General features: G+C 42.1%; 1 protein-coding gene across 4 annotated transcripts in view; it reads left to right on the top strand.

Moving 5' to 3' along the window:
* The window catches only part of NIPAL3 (NIPA like domain containing 3), a 56,790-nt gene that overhangs the window by 4,232 nt on the left and 35,842 nt on the right, over positions 1–16,716 (top strand). The window lies entirely within an intron of this gene.

The following is a 16,716-nucleotide window of genomic DNA, read 5'->3' as shown; positions in this document are numbered from 1 at the left end:
TATATCTTGGTTGTTTTCCTTAACTTTGTTGATGGACTATTTCCCTATGTCACTGAGTGGTGGTTGGAAGTGTGCTTTCTGAATGATTGCCCAATCTGTTGAGCTGCTGTATCAAAGTCCGTGGGACAGAGCCTCCTATTGTTGGCTGATTAGATTGTTTCTAATCTGGGGTGACTGCAGATGCTACCGTGAACATCCCTGAGTGCATGCCCCTTTGCTATCTCTAAGAATTGGGTAACTCTGAGAGAGGCAGTTTCTCCCCACGTAGCAAGGTCACAAATGCCAGAGCATCGAAAATACAGAAAACAAGAAAGTAGAGTTCATATAATTAGCCTTGTGGTGAATGGATGCCAAATAGACAAACACAGAATCTAAGAAGACATAGAACACGCTCCCTGATGAGGTGTCTAATAAGTTTTCATTTTTATCCTCAATTCAGTTATTTATTACAGAAATATCTTCCTGCCAGAACAAAGATAAATAAGTCGTAGTGACTCTCCCAAAAAGCTTAAGAATTGAGGTGTCAGACAGGCATGTGAACAAAGGGTGATGAACTGACCTAAAAGGGTGGGGGGAGCGGGGATAAAGGAAAGAAGATCAGTCTTCAAATCCCTACCTGCTCCCACTTCAGTAACCTTAGGCTTAACTAACCCTCAGAGCTTCTCTTATGGGTAGGATGACGGTAGTAATACCTCCCTCCACCCTTCATTCCTTTAGGGCTGCATAAATCAACGAAAAAGCACCTAGCCCAGCGCTAGGCATGCGGGACGGGTTTGACTCACTGCTTGACTCAGAAATGTCTCATGGTTACAAACAGCAACAGGTGAAGATGCACAGAGCAGAGGAAGGAGTAGTTAATTCCACCTGGGGGTAGGGAAAGAGGTTTCTAAGGGGAAGCTTGCTCTTTCTTCCTTGATTTTGTTCAGGCTCTTTTGGTCGCAAGAAATAAAAGTCCATTTCAGAGAAGTTTAAGCAAAAGGAAAAATTAATATAAGGCTACATGGTAGCTCATAGAATCCAAGGGCAGGAACGGCAGTGAGGCTTGAAAGGTACTGCTGCTGCTGCTAAGTCGCTTCAGTCGTGTCCAACTCTGTGCGACCCCCATAGACGGCAGCCCACCAGGCCCCGCCATCCCTGGGATTCTCCAGGCAAGAACACTGGAGTGGGTTGCCATTTCTTTCTCCAATGCATGGAAGTGAAAAGTGAAAGTGAAGTCGCTGTCGTGTCTGACTCTTAGCGACCCCATGGACTGCAGCCTACCAGGCTCCTCCGTCCATGGGATTTTCCAGGCAAGAGTGCTGGAGTGGGTTGCCATTGCCTTCTCCTGGAAAGGTACTAGAACTCTTCAACCCACCTTCAAAGGAGGGAGGATCTGATTGGCCCAGCTTGGGTCAGGTGTCTACATTGATCCAATCAGTAGTGGCCGGGGGTGGAGTCCTCCAGCAAACAGGATTTTTGCTTGCTGTGGGCTTGAGGCTGGGTGGGCTGCTCCAGTGTCCTCTCTTACCTTTGGGGAAACCCTTAAGAGGACACAAGTGCACCTTGATCAGCAGGATGACCTCAGAAACAAGCATGTGCCCTGAGTTTCAGCCCCGTCCTCGTCCACCCCAGCAGAGAATGGATTCTGATTGTTGAGGGAGGGTGGTCTGTGAAAGAGACCAGCAGGCTGAACTGCTGATGACTAGCATCCCTGAGGGTCTCTGACTCTGGAAGCTTTACCTCAAACTGCAAGAGTTGGACCTCAGTTTCTTCTGTTAAGCAAGTAGGAATTTCAGCTGAACTATATGCATAGCTATATGCATGCCTGTGCTGAGTAGGACAGGAGCTATATAGGTCATTGAGATGGCTCTTCCCTAAAGGAGTCTAGGAGGGTGGCGGGTAAACATTTCCATAAGTAACTACCCTTCCAGACAGAATTTGGCACAAAAAGAGAGATCCAGTAGGGTGTTAAGAGCACGGCCTTTGAAATCTGGGAGACCTGGCTTCTAGCCCCAGTTCTGTCAGTTTGTGGTATTATATGTGTGTGATTAGTTGCTCAGTCATGTCTGACTCTTTGCAACCCCATGGACTGCAGCCTGCTAGGCTCCTCTGTCCATCGGATTCTCCAGGCAAGAATACTGGAGTGGGTTGCCATGCCCTCCTCCAGGGGATCTTCCCAACCCAGGGATCAAACCCAGGTCTCCTGCATTGAAGGCAGATTCTTTACCGTCTGAGCCACCAGGGAAGCTCTTGTGGTATGATAGCTTGGGGAAAGTCATGTAATTCCTTTGCACGTCCGTATTAAGTTCATCCTATAGGGTGGTTCAGAGAAGGCAATGGCACCCCACTCCAGTACTCTTGTCTAGAAAATCCCATGGATGGAGGAGCCTGGTGGGCTGCAGCCCATGGGGTCGCTAAGAGTTGAACACGACTAGGCGACTTCACTTTCACTTTCCACTTTCATGCATTGGAGAAGGAAATGGCAACCCACTCCAGTGTTCTTGCCTGGAGAATCCCAGGGACGGGGGAGCCTGGTGGGCTGCCGTCTATGGGGTCGCACAGAGTCGGACATGACTGAAGTGACTTAGCATAGCATAGCATAGGGTGGTTATGAGAATGACCTGAATTTACAGATTAGGAAACTGGAAACTGCCTGCACCATTCCCTGTTTTCTTCCTGTGGAAATCCTACCCACCCTTCCACCTCCAGTTCAAATATCGCCTTATCCATGAAGCCTTTGTCAGTCTTCCTGGCGGGAAATAATAGGTCCTTTATACTTTTATAACCAATTCACAGTTACTATGGTCATCACAATAACAGCAGCTAACATTACTTGTGTTTGCTATAACGGACTGTTCATTCTCTAAGACTAGGTAGAAGGTAGGTACTTGTATTTCTGCATTTTACAAATGAGGAAACTGGCACACAGAGATTAGTTAACTGGCCCAAGACCACACAGTTACTCGGTTGTAAAACTGGGATTTGAATCAAGTCTGTGTGCTGCCAGAGCCCTTAGTTTTATCCACCACTTCCTGCTGCCTGGGCTTCCCTGGTGGCTCAGCTGGTAAAGAATCTGCCTGCAATGCAGGAGACCCCGGTTTGATTTCTAGGTTGGGAAGATCTGCTGGAGAAGGGATAGGCTACCCACTCCAGTATTCTTGGGTTTCCCTTGTAGCTCAGCTGGTAAAGAATCTGCCTATAATGCAGGAGACCCTGGTTTGATTCCTGGGTCAGGAAGATCCCCTGGAGAAGGGAAAGGCTACCCACTCCAGTATTCTTGCCTGGAGAATTCCATGGACAGAGAGGAGCCTGGCGGACTACAGTCCATGTGGTCGCAAAGAGTCAGACACGACTGAATGACTTTCACACACACACTTCCTCCTGCTGATGTTGTGCCAGGCACTGCATGAGGCCCCTTCTTTCCCTGATACTGTTTAGTAAGTGTCGAAATGGCAGTGGAGAAGGTAATGCCTCACTTGCTGGGGAAGGTAAACGTCAGGGAGGTGGCTTGAGGCCAGGTCACAGGTGCTGCAGAGACTGTTAGCTGGTCTGCTGCGTCCATTGCATGTGAATGTGAATGACTCAGACAGTAAAGAATCCACCTGCAATGAGGGAGACCTGGGTTCGACTCCTGGATAAGGAAGATCCTCTGGAGAAGGGAATGGCAGCCCACTCCAGTATACTGGCCTGGAGAATTCCACGGACAAAAGAGCCTGGTGCGCTATAGTCCATGGGGTCCAAAGAGTTGGACACGACTGAGAGATTAACACGTTCACACTTCCAACCCTCAGAGCAAGCCAGAATGCAGTTTATACTTAACTGTTAGCCTTTTAAGTTCAAGGGACTATGGGAAGTCAGCTTAAATAGCAGGCAATGACAGTCTTGTCAGCATAGTACGGTAAGTCCCCTCTGTACGAACCTTCAGTTGTGAACTTTCAAAGCTGCAAGCATGCCCCTGGGTGCCAGCTGTTGTATTGTCCTACTGGACTCCTCAAGGTACTGTGCTGTAAGGTTAAAGATGTTTTCTTTATTTTTTATGTTTGTTGGTTTTTTACGTACTATCTGTATGAAAAGTTTCATAAACCTGTTACAATACAGTACTATATAGCCGATTGTGTTAACTGGGTACCCAGGCTCACTTTGTTGGACTTACAAATGAATTAGACTTTTGAATGCACTTGTAGGTAGGGGACTTACAGAATTTAAATAGAGACTCTTGTTGGCAGATGTGAAGAAGACATTAAAACAGGAGATCTGAGTTGAGGTTTCACTCTGATACCAATATCCAGGGTATCGTGCCCCTGTGACCTTTGGCTGCTTTTCTGAGAATAGTTTCTTTTCTTTCAGAGTTATAGCTGGTGAAAGATCAATTCTTGGATCAGAGCATATCAGGGCCAGAAGGGTCCTTAGAGGTGTTGCTAATCATAATAATGATAAAAAATGAAAATTATAAAAATAATAATAGCAGCAGCTAGAATTGTTTTAATATTTATTACCTGTCGAGTGGTGTTTAAGCATGTGCCTTATAACGTGACATTCCTAAGAGTGTATAGTCAGCTCCATTTTTCAGAGGGGATGCTGAGGCTCAGAGAGTTAAGGCGATTCTTTTGAAGTCACACAGCCGTCAGTGACAGAGGCAGTAACCCCAATCCAGGTCTGCTGGTCTGCAAAGTCTGTACTGGTAAGCTGAAGCAGAGAGGAAGAAGACTGTGGGTTTGCTGGTCCTTCCTCTTCGCCTTTGGGTCTATTGGAGCCATGGCTGGAACCTGCGCCTTGGTGGGAGCACCGGGGTTTCAGTCCTCACCTTTTGTTTTCATAACACACAGAATCACTGATCCCAGGGTCAAATCCCTGTTCTGGGTTAGCCATTCAGATGTACTTAAGGGCACTTAACACTTTGAATAACTTCAGTGAAAACCCCTGGGGTGGTTCTTCAGCCAAAAGCAGAGCCCGATGGGTGGAGAAAGCTCTTAGTGGTGTTTAGAGATGAAGGCCCTGGCCCTGTCCTCTTCCCTCCCTGCCAGCAGACCTGGATACTATTTCACAGTTTCCAGTGCTGAAATTTGGAGGAGGAACTTAATGTCAACTTCTCTGAGCCTTCCTTTGGTCATCTCTAAACTCCTTCAAGCGTGTGTGCTAAAACAGGACTCAGAGTAATACCCACTTCATAGGGTTATTTGTGGCTCAAAGGTGATGTGTAGAAAGGCCTTAGTGCCATGCCTGACATATATACATATATTATACGTATAACTGCTCCATAAATAATGTCAGGTGCCCTGCTGGTTGTCATCTCCATTCCGGATTGCCCTCCACCGGGCACTTGAGGGCGGCTAGTAGATGTGTGTTCAAATTGTGTAACCCCTGGGCCGCTGGCAACTTCCTTGCTTGACTTTAATTCTCTTGAAGTTGAGCCAGTCACAACTTCACAAGGCTTTGGGGCGTAATTAGGGTTGATGAAGCCCTTTGAAACACTCGGATGAAAGGGTATTAAGTTATATTGCTGTTACTAACCATGTCTGTCTGTAGCCACTGGTTAGGTGTGGAGATTCGTATGCTTGTAGGAATGGCTTTTAAAAGTAACCTCAGCTGCTTGTGTCATCAGTGGGAATGTAGCACGTACAAGGTGGGGACTTTTTTTTTTTTTTTTTGCCACCTTTGAAGCCCTTCAACCTCAGAGAACACGCGGGAGACAACATGGAGGAGTGATTCTCATCAAGAGACTGGAAGTCAGACCTCTAGTCTCGCATCCTCTGGTCCTCACCTTGGGCACCTTATTTCACTTCTCTGAGCCTTGAATTAAAAGACACCTACTCCTTGGAAGAAAAGTTATGACCAACCTAGATAGCATATTGAAAAGCAGAGACATTACTTTGCCAACAAAGGTCCGGCTAGTCAAGGCTATGGTTTTTCCAGTGGTCATGTATGGATGTGAGAGTTGGACTGTGAAGAAGGCTGAGCACTGAAGAACTGATGCTTTTGAACTGTGGTGTTGGAGAAGACTCTTGAGAGTCCCTTGGACTGCAAGGAGATCCAACCAGTCCATTCTGAAGGAGATCAGCCCTGGGTGTTCTTTGGAAGGACTGATGCTAAAGCTGAGTACTTTGGCCAGTACTTTGGCCACCTCATGCGAAGAGTTGACTCATTGGAAAAGACTCTGATGCTGGGAGGGATTGGGGGCAGGAGGAGAAGGGGACAACAGAGGATGAGATGGCTGGATGGCATCACTGACTTGATGGACGTGAGTCTGAGTGAACTCCGGGAGTTGGTGATGGACAGGGAGGCCTGGCGTGCTGCGATTCATGGGGTCGCAACGAGTCGGACATGACTGAGTGACTGAACTGAACTGAACTGAGCCTTCCTTTGGTCATCTCTAAACTCCTTCAAGCTTGTGTGCTAAAACAGGACTCAGAGTAATACCCACTTCATAGGGTCATTTGTGGCTCAAAGGTGATGTGTAGAAAGGCCTTAGTGCCATGGCTGACATATATACAATATGTATAACTGCTCCATAAATAGCAGCCTTTATTATTTTTAATTTATTTTATTGAAGTATAGTTGAATTACAATGTGTTAATTTCTACTGTACAGCAAAGTGGTTCAGTTATACATATATATATTTATATGTATAAATATATGTATATACATATATAATTATATTCCATATATACATACATATCCTTTTTCATATTCTTTTCTACTGTGGTATCACAAGATATTGAATATAGTTTTCTGTGCTATACGGTAGGACCTTGTTTATCCATTCCATATAAAATAGCTTGCCTCTGCTAATTCCAAACTCCGAGTCCAAACTCCCAGTCCATCCCTCTGCCACACCACCCCTACCCGCTGCTGTTGGCAACCACAAGTCTGTCTTCTGTGTCTGTTCCTGTTTTGTGGGTAAGGTCATTTGTGTCCTATTTTAAATTCCACATATAAGTGATATATCACACGGTAATATTTCTTTTTCTTTCTAACTGACTTCACTTAGTGTGGTAATCTCCAGCTGCGTCCATGTTGCTGCAGATGGCATCATTTCATTCTTTTTTATGGCTGAGTAGTATTCCTATCTCTGATACCGTGTCTTTATCCAGTCTTCTGTTGATGGACATTCAGTGTGTTTCCATGTCTCAGCTATTAGAAATAGTGGTGCAGTGAACATTGGGGTGCATGCTTCTTTTCAGATTAGAGTTTTATCCAGATGCATGCCCACGCATGGGATTGCTCTGGTCATCTGGTGACTCTGTTTTTAGTTTTTTAAGGAACCTCCACACTGTTTTCCATAGTGACGACATTTACATTCCCACCAACAGTGTAGGATGGTTCCCTTTTCTCCATATCCTTTCCAGCATTTGTTATTTATAGACTTTTTAATGATGGCAGTTCTGATTGGTGTGAGGTGATACCTTGTTATAGTTTTGATTTGCATTTATCTGATAATTAGTGACATTGAGCATCTTTTCATGTGCCTGTTGGCCATCATATTGTTACGTCTTCTTTGGAGCAATGTCTGTTTCGATCTTCTTCTCATTTTTTGATTGGGTTGTCTGGGGTTTTTTTTGTTAATTGAGTTATATGAGATGTTTGTATATTTCAGAAATTAAGCCAGCCTTCTTTACTATAGTAACCTTTTAACCTTGATTTTGATGTTTAGACTGGTTTATCCTTGTTAGTTTCACAATTTTCATTCTGGGTTTCACACCTCCACAGCCTCTTCTCTGATTGACTTGTCTGTTTGGCCACAGCTGCTTATGTCCTGTCTTTATCTCTTTACTGCCCCTAGGCAAGTTGTTAACAACACTGTCAACCTAAATAAACCTAGGGAGAAATAATCAAAGAAAAAGAGTTCATTTGGAATTCGAGAACTGCAGTCCAGGGCACACAGATTCAAGTATCAATTCAAACAGTAAAAGTCAAGGGCTTTTAAAGGTGAAGGGAGGCTTGCGTTACAAGGGATTTTCATTGGAGTTAGAGACAGAAGCTCGTTGTGGCTAAGTGTGATTGAGCTCTAAGGCCATCACTAGAGCTGGGGGAAGTCGTTACTGTGACAAGTTGCACGTGGGTTTACAGAGTCCTTGGAGGTCATGGTTCCGTCCCGTGAGGATGTATGTAAGGTCCATCTCCTTAATGGCCTCACAGCTCCATTTTAAAACCCCTTGACTTAAATGACTCCATTTTGTGTCACATTTCACAGCACATTCTCTAACAGCCACGTAGACTTAGTCTTTTCAGAGGACAGCTTGGTCTCCCTGGTAAAAATAAGATAGCAACTACCAGTTACAGGTTGAACCATATGAATCTTCCACCTTTGTAGGTCAAAACTGGTTGGATATCAGTCATTTCATATGGTTCACCCTAATTCTAAGTTGCTGTGTTAAGTGTTTCTTCCAAACAATCTCAAGAAGTTTCTGCACCAGCTCTGGCAGAGGAGTACTGTCCTCCCGCCCAGCAGAGCAGAGAGGAACTGAGGCTCAGTGAAGCAGATCCCACCGTCCTGCCTACCCTGAACCTGCATATGTGTGTGGCCCACACCTGCCCTCTGAACAGCACCACCCACAATTCCTGGAGCCTGTTTCAGCTCTCCTCTGTCTCCCACTAAAGTTTAGAAAAAGCAGCTTTGAGGTGTTGGAGCAGGAACCAGTCTTCTACCTGCCCAAGACAGTTCCTGCAAAATTACTGCCAGTTTATAACAGTTTGCTCATTAGCATAGGTAAACTGAGGTATTAGGGTACCTGTCTGGCCCCAGGATCTTTGCCTGTTATGAAGCTGATGTTCTTGCTTTCAATCCTAAGAGCCAAACACAGAGGGAAGGACTTCCTTTGAAGTCCTCAAACTTGACCCTCCAAGGAAACAGTGTCTTTTCTCACACTTTCTTTTAGTAGACATCTAAAACTTCAAACTTTTCAGTACAGATTTAAATATCTGCAAAGCATATAGTTCCTGGTGCGTTTAAATTCTATTTTTTTAACTCTTATATACGCTTAACTAAAGCCCCCAAAGTATAAAGACTTGATAACCTACCATCAGTCTTCTAAAAAAACTCTTCTTTAACAGTTGGAAATTTTACATCTTTCCTTTTCCTCCCTAAGTTCCATTTCCCCCACAGAATATTATCCCAAAAATGTGTGTTGACTTAAAATTTCACAATGCAAGAGTTGTGAGTTTAAGTTTTGTTCAGAGACCTTACTGAGGACTGTAGCCCAGTAGACAGCTTCTCAGTAGCTCTGAGAAAGCTGTTCTGAAGAGGTAAGGGAGATAAGCAGTTTATATGTGATTTTTTACTAGGAAACACATGCAGTAAAATATACATCTGGGTAAAAGATTATTGCTAGTCCCCAAAAAATCTCAAGTTAATGATTTTAGTGCTTTTTTTTTTTTTATGTGTGGGAAGATACAAGAATCTGGATTCATTAAATTTTTTTCCTGAGATATGCATTTAACTCTCAAAGGGGCCTGTTTGTCCAAACACAGAACATCCTGTTGTTTTCTTAATGTTGATCGGCAACTGCAACAGATTGCAGCCTAATCCTTGTAGAATTGGGTGGTGAGCAAAAACACTCTTTGTTCTTCTTTGTTTACATGTGTCTGCTTTTTAACACTTAAAATTTTTACGGAAACACCTATCATACTTCTACAAGAAAAAGTGTAGAGTATGTAACCAAATTTCGTTTAAAAAATTTTCCTTTGACATAAGGTTCATAGGTGTTGATTCAATACAGAATTCTTTATATAATTGAATAAAAGCAATTGATTAATGCAGTATAAATTTTATCATTTTTGAGCAAAAAATAATATTGTTTAGAAAAATATATCTGAATGAGAAAAATAGGACTTTATTTTCAATATTTAAGATGCATATTACTAACTGGTAGAATGAGATAGAATTTAGCATCTGTTCTATTGCAAGCTTTGGTTATTATGGCTAGAAGAGCTTCTGTACATAACCAGAATGGAAGAAGTGTAGTGAATCACTGAATTCTTTCAACTCCTTCTGAGTTTTGTGCTAAAAATCAGGTAGTGATAAACTATTTTTATTGACCTATCAGCTAACAGTATGTTTAAGGCCTCATTCATTTGTGTTCACGACATACTAGACACACTTAATTTAAAAAGGGGTTTGTTTTTGCTTTTACAGTTTCCATGATGTTTACCAAAAAAGCACTATCAATATGCTAGTAACTTTTTTCACTTAGGGCACCTTGCATTAATCCAATCTATTCAGAAAAGATTGGGGAAATTGAAATATTATAAATTTAACTATACTTTGCCCTTCAGTTCAGTTCAGTTCAGTTGCTCAGTCGTGTCCGACTCTTTGCGACCCCATGAATCGCAGCACGCCAGGCCTCCCTGTCCATCACCAACTCCCGGAGTTCACCCAGACTCATGTCCATCAAGTCAGTGATGCCATCCAGCCATCTCGTCCTCTGTCGTCCCCTTCTCCTCCTGCCCCCAATCCCTCCCAGCATCAGAGTCTTTTCCAATGAGTCAACTCTTTGCATGAGGTGGCCAAAGTACTGGAGTTTCAGCTTTAGCATCATTCCCTCCAAAGAAATCCCAGGGCTGATCTCCTTCAGAATGGACTGGTTGGATCTCCTTGCAGTCCAAGGGACTCTCAAGAGTCTTCTCCAACACCACAGTTCAAAAGCATCAGTTCTTCAGTGCTCAGCCTTCTTCACAGTCCAACTCTCACATCCATACATGACCACAGGAAAAACCATAGCCTTGACTAGACGGACCTTTGTCGGCAAAGTAATGTCTCTGCATTTGAATATGCTATCTAGGTTGGTCATAACTTTCCTTCCAAGGAGTAAGCGTCTTTTAATTTCATGGCTGCAGTCACCATCTGCAGTGATTTTGCCCTTACTATATTGTAAAACATATATTCACAAATGTATTTTAACTATATGGGCTTCTCTAGTGACTCAGTGGTAAAGAATTCACCTGGTAATGCAGGAGATGCAGGTTCGATTCCTGGTCTGGCAAGATTCCCTGGAGAAGGAAATGGCAACCCACTTCAATATTCTTGCCTGGAGAAACCCATGGACAAAGGAGCCTGGCAGGCAACAATCCATGGGATCACAAAGAGTTGGACACAACTTAGCGACTGAACAACAACAATATATATTTTAACTATAGAATATAATTCAAATATTTACTATAAATATTTGTACATGTATTTTAATTATAAATACTTTATACTTTGCCTGAATATATTTTTTTATCAAAACTTAGAACTGTGGGTGTAACCTAATTAACAAAGCTAGTCTTTATTGTCCAAACATCAGTTAAATCAGACTCTCTGATTTCAAATATCCTAACAAGGGCCAGAGTATCCTATTCTAATGTCTGTCATACCTTCACAGAAATATGTATGCGAGAGGAAGAGAAAACAATTCCAGGAATTGGCATTTATCACTAAAGAAATCTCCCAGGAAACAAAATTTCAGAATTCCCCTGGGTTCCTTAGTGGTTTTACAACTTGGGGCAGTGTACCAGCGTAAGATTCTACGTGAGTGAGAGACAGGCCCTTCTTTGATGAACTGGGAAGAAGCTATTGAGAAAAGTGAGAAAGGGACGCAATAGGAAGCCAGCAAAAAGCCTGGATGCAAATGAGGGTCTGGTGGCTGAATCCCTTACAATGCTCAAGATCAGCAAAACTTTTGTAAAAGAAGGCCTCCAGGGCCCCCAGTCTGAAGATTACGGCCTTCTAAACCTTGCCATCCTGATTTCTCTCTTAGAAGCAGTCGTAATGACACAGAGTCTCCCTATTATCTCCAAGCCCCAAACCAAACCGTATGAGATAGAAAAGCCCCCTCCCAATCCGGCCAGCCCACCCCTTAAGCCTTAACCCTCTACACTCAGTTTTCTTCTCTCTTTGCTAGAAGATAGCCCCAGCTACAGAGAAACCCTCATTGGTCCTCAGACTCACACACACACACGTCCCTCTTTACGTCTCAGTGCCTCTGAGCCCATTTCCCCCTGGATCGTATCTCTCCACAGCACCTTTCCATCCCTCACAAGGTGCCATGCTCATTCCCACCATACGGGTTTCCCACAGGATGTAGAAGGGTTTTCTCCACCTCACCGCCACCAGTCTACATCTTCAGATGTCCTTGTGAAACTTCCTCAGAGGGGCTTCCCTGACTTCCCTTAATCCTGTGTCTCTCACACACTGAATCAGGCCTCTGTGCTTCTCTAGGTAGCTCTAACTGAAGTGTGATTGCTAATAGTCAGGTGTTTAATATGTATGACCTGAGGGCAGGGACAGTGCCTGGCACATTGACAGTCAGTGCATGGCATACACTAGGCACTGATTAAGTGAATAAGTGTCTGGAATGCTATTCTTCCCTTCTCTGTAAAGTGTCTGTATTCTGCACTAGCCTAGGAGCCTTTGAGTCAAGAACCGATTGCCCAGTCCTTAATAATAGCTACTAATTACTGAGTACCTATCCTGTGTCAGACATTGTTCCAGAGCTTTATATATTACATAGTTTGACATAACAGTTAAGAGTATGGGCTCTAATGTCAGACTACCCAGGTTCCAATTCTGCTTCATTAGCTTACCAGCTACCTCATACCCTCGGTGCCTCAGTTTCCTTCAGTTCAGTTCAGTTGCTCAGTCATGTCCGACTCTTTGTGACCCCATGGACTGCAGCACGCCAGGCCTCCCTGCCCACCACCAACTCCCGGAGCTTCCTCAAACTCATATCCATTGAGTTGGTGATGCTGTCCAACCGTCTCATCCTCTATTGTCCCCTTCACCTCCTGCCTTCAATCTTTCCCAGCATCAGGGTATTTTCTAATGAGTCAGTTCTTCACATCAGGTGGCCAAAGTATTGGAGTTTCAGCTTCAGCATCAGTCATTCCAATGAATATTCAGGACTGATCTCCTTTAGGATGGACTGATTGGATCTTCTCGAAGTCCAAGGGACTCTCAAGAGTCTTCTCCAACACTACAGTTCAAAAGCATCGATTCTTTGGCACTCAGCTTTCTTTATAGTCCAACTCTCACATCCATACATGACTACTGGAAAAACCATAATTTTGATTAGGTGGACCTTTGTTGGCAAAGTAATGCCTCTACTTTTTAATATACTGTCTAGGTTGGTCATAACTTTTCTTTCAAGGAGTAAGTGTCTTTTAATTTCATGGCTGCAATCACCATCTGCAGTGATTTTGGAGCCCCCCAAAATAAAGTCTGTCACTGTTTCTATTGTCTCCCCATCTATTTGCCATGAAGTGATGGGACCAGATGCCGTGATCTTAGTTTTCTGAATATTGAGCTTTAAGCCAACTTTTTCACTCTCCTCTTTCACTTTCAAGAGGCTCTTTAGTTCTGTAAGGGTGGTGTCATCTGCATATCTGAAGTTATTGATATTTCTCCTGGCAATCTTGATTCCAGCTCATGCTTCATCCAGCCCAGCATTTCTCATGATGTACTCTGCATATAAGTTAAATAAGCAGAGTGACATTATACAGCTTTGATGTACGCCTTTCCCAATTTGGAACCAGTCTGTTGTTCCATGTCCAGTTCTAACTGTTGCTTCTTGACTTGCACACAAATTTCTCAGGAGGCAGGTCAGGTGGTCTGGTATTCCCATCTCTTTAAATTTTCCACAGTTTGTTGTTTACTGTAAAAGTAAATAACAGTACCTACCTTATGTAGTTATTATGAGGATTAAATGAGTTAATATATATAAAGTACTTGAAACAGTATTTGACATGTAGTAAATGCTCAATAAATGTTGTTGTTTGTCATTATCATTTCTAATCTAAACAAGCCTGGTCTGTCAGTTTACAAAGACCAAGCTATCTCTAGTAGAAGAGCTGGCCAGCCCTTGGAAAAGAACTCAGCCATGTAAAAATCCAAGACCCTGGATTTTGATTATGGCCTTCCACTGCATCTGCCACATGACATTGAGCCAAATACTTTCTTGTGACCAGAATAAGTTCCTCCTTTAAAATTCTACCCCTTCTTTTGTGGCATGTATCACATTCTTCCATTATTTCCATTTATTTGTGCCCAGATTAGGCCATTTATTCAGGAATCATAAATTATCAGCAAAGATAAGTGAGATATGGAGAATCCAATACAATATCTTTTTAAATGAAAGAAATGCAAAAGATAATGAAGAAGTTTGCAACATAAGTGGAGAAGGGAGAGATGCTATATAGGAGCAAAGTTTTGTATACTACTGAAATAAGATGGTAATTATAATCACTAGTATAATCACTAGGAAGACAACTCAAAAATATATAGTAAAAGGGAATTAAAATGGTACTCTAGAAAATATATCTATTTGACATGAAAGAAGGCAGTAATGGAGAAACTGAGGACTAAAAATAGACATACGGGGGAATAATAAAGAAATGGCAGAAGTCTTTATCAATAATTATATTAAATGTAAATGGATTAAACTCTGCCCAATTAAAAAGCAGAGATTGGCAGAAATGACTTTTTTAAAATATGACCCAAATATATCCTATCTATAAGATGTCCTTTAGATTTAAAGACACAAATAGGTTGATGGTAAAAAGATGGGGAAAGATATTCCATTCATTGTAACCAAAGGAGAGCTTGAGTGAGTATATTAGCACTGGGAAAAATAGACTTTAAGACAAAAATTGTTATGAGCGACGAAGAAGGACATTATATAATGATAAAAAAGTCAGTCCATAAGAAGATATAGCAGTTGTAAAATATATGCACCTAACAGAGCCTTAAAATATATGAAGGAAAAATTGACAGAATTAAAGGAAGAAATAGTTCCACAGTAATAGTTGGACACTTTAATACCACGTTTTTAATAATGGATAGAACAACTGGACAGAATATCAGCAAGGAAATAGAAAACTTGAACAATACCATAAACCAATTAGAGCAAACAAGCATCTATAGAACACTCCACTCAACAGTAGTAAAATACACCTTCTTCTCAAATGCACATGGAACAGTCTCTGGGATAGAGCATATGTTAAGCTACAAAACAAATGTCAAATAAAAGATTGAAGTCATATAAAGCAGGGATCCCCAACCTCTTGTCAGTGAACCGGTACCTGTCCATGTCCTGTTAGGAACCAGGCCCCACAGCAGGAGGTGAGCAAGGGCAAGCAAGCAAAGCTTCATCTGCTGCTCCTCATCATTCCCATTACTTGTATTACCATCTGAACCGCTTCTCTTCTCTGCCCCCATCCTTGGAAAAATTCTCTTCTACAGAAGTGGTCCCTAGCTCCAAAAAGGTTAGGGACCACTGATACAAAGCGTGTCCTCTGATCACAGTGGGATGAAATAAGAAATCAATAACAGAAGGAAATTCAGAGCAGCAAACAGGGAAACTCACAAATATGTGAAAAGGAAGAAAGAGAAATTAGAGACCAGCTGATCCTACAATCCCATGGAAATACCAGGGACTCTAACTAGCCAAAACAGTCTTGGGAAAAGAAGAACAAAGTTGGAAGACTCACACTTCTTGATTTCAAAACTTTTACAAAGCTACAGCAATCAGTGTGGTATTGGCATAAGGATAGATATGCAGATCAGTGGACTATATATAATACAGAGACCAGAAATAAACCAATACCTCTGTGGTCAATTGATAGTTGACGAAGATGCTAAGACCACTCAACAGGAAAATAATGTAGTTTTTTCAAACAGATGATGTAGGGTCAACTGGATATCCACCTGTAGGAAGATGAAGCTGGACTCCTTCCTCATATCATGTAAAAAAAATTAATTCAAAATGGACCAAAGACCTAAATATTCTTGGAAAGAGTTTTTGGAAAGAAAGAGTCTTGGAAAGAAACATAGGTATAAATTTTTGTGACCTTGTATTGGACGATGTTTTTTAAAATTATGATGCCAAAAACCACATAGCAACAGAAGAAAAAAATAATCAATCTTAAAAACTTGTGTTTGTCAAAGCACACTGTCAAGAAAATAAAGCTTTGACCCATAGAATAGGAGAAAATATTTGCAAATCATACATCTGACAAAGGTTTAGTATCTTGTAACGAAAGCTGAGTGCCGAAGAATTGACGCTTTTGAACTGTGGTTTTGGAAAAGGCTCTTGAGAGTCCCTTGGACTGCAAGGAGATCCGATCAGTCCATCCTAAAGGAAATCAGTCCTGAATATTCATTGGAAGGACTGATGCTGAAGCTAAAACTGCAATACTTTGGGCACCTGCTGAGAAGAACTGACTCGTTGGAAAAGACCCTGATGCTGGGAATGATTGAAGGCAGGAGAAGGGGATGACAGAAGATGAGGTGGTTGGATGGCATCACCCACTCGATGGACATGAGTTTGACTAAGCTCTGGGAGTTTGTGATGGACAGGGAAGCCTGGCATGCTGCAGTCCATGGGGTTGCAAAGAGTCAGACACTACTGAGCGATTGAACTGAACTGATATAAAAAAATCATACAACTCAATAATAAAAAGATAATAAAAATAATAAAAATCTTTTAACAAATGCACAAAGAAATCTTACAACTCAATAATAAAAATTTAAAAATAGGCAAAGGGTTGCACAACATTAAAAATGTACTAAATCCTACTGAATTATATGTTTTAAGATGACTAATAGTCCATTTTATTACATGTGAATTTTAAAAAATAGGTCAAGATTTGAATAAACAATTCTCTGAAGAAGATATAATAATGGCCAATGTATAGCTGAAAAGATACTCAACATCATAAGTCATTGCTGCTGCTGCTGCTGCTAAGTCGCTTCAGTCGTGTCCA

The sequence above is a fragment of the Bos javanicus genome, chromosome 2 (genome assembly GCF_032452875.1).
Source record: "Bos javanicus breed banteng chromosome 2, ARS-OSU_banteng_1.0, whole genome shotgun sequence".
NCBI lineage: Eukaryota > Metazoa > Chordata > Mammalia > Artiodactyla > Bovidae > Bos > Bos javanicus.
The sequence above is the reverse complement of the archived record's forward strand: the minus strand, read 5'-3'. Positions and strand labels throughout refer to the sequence as shown.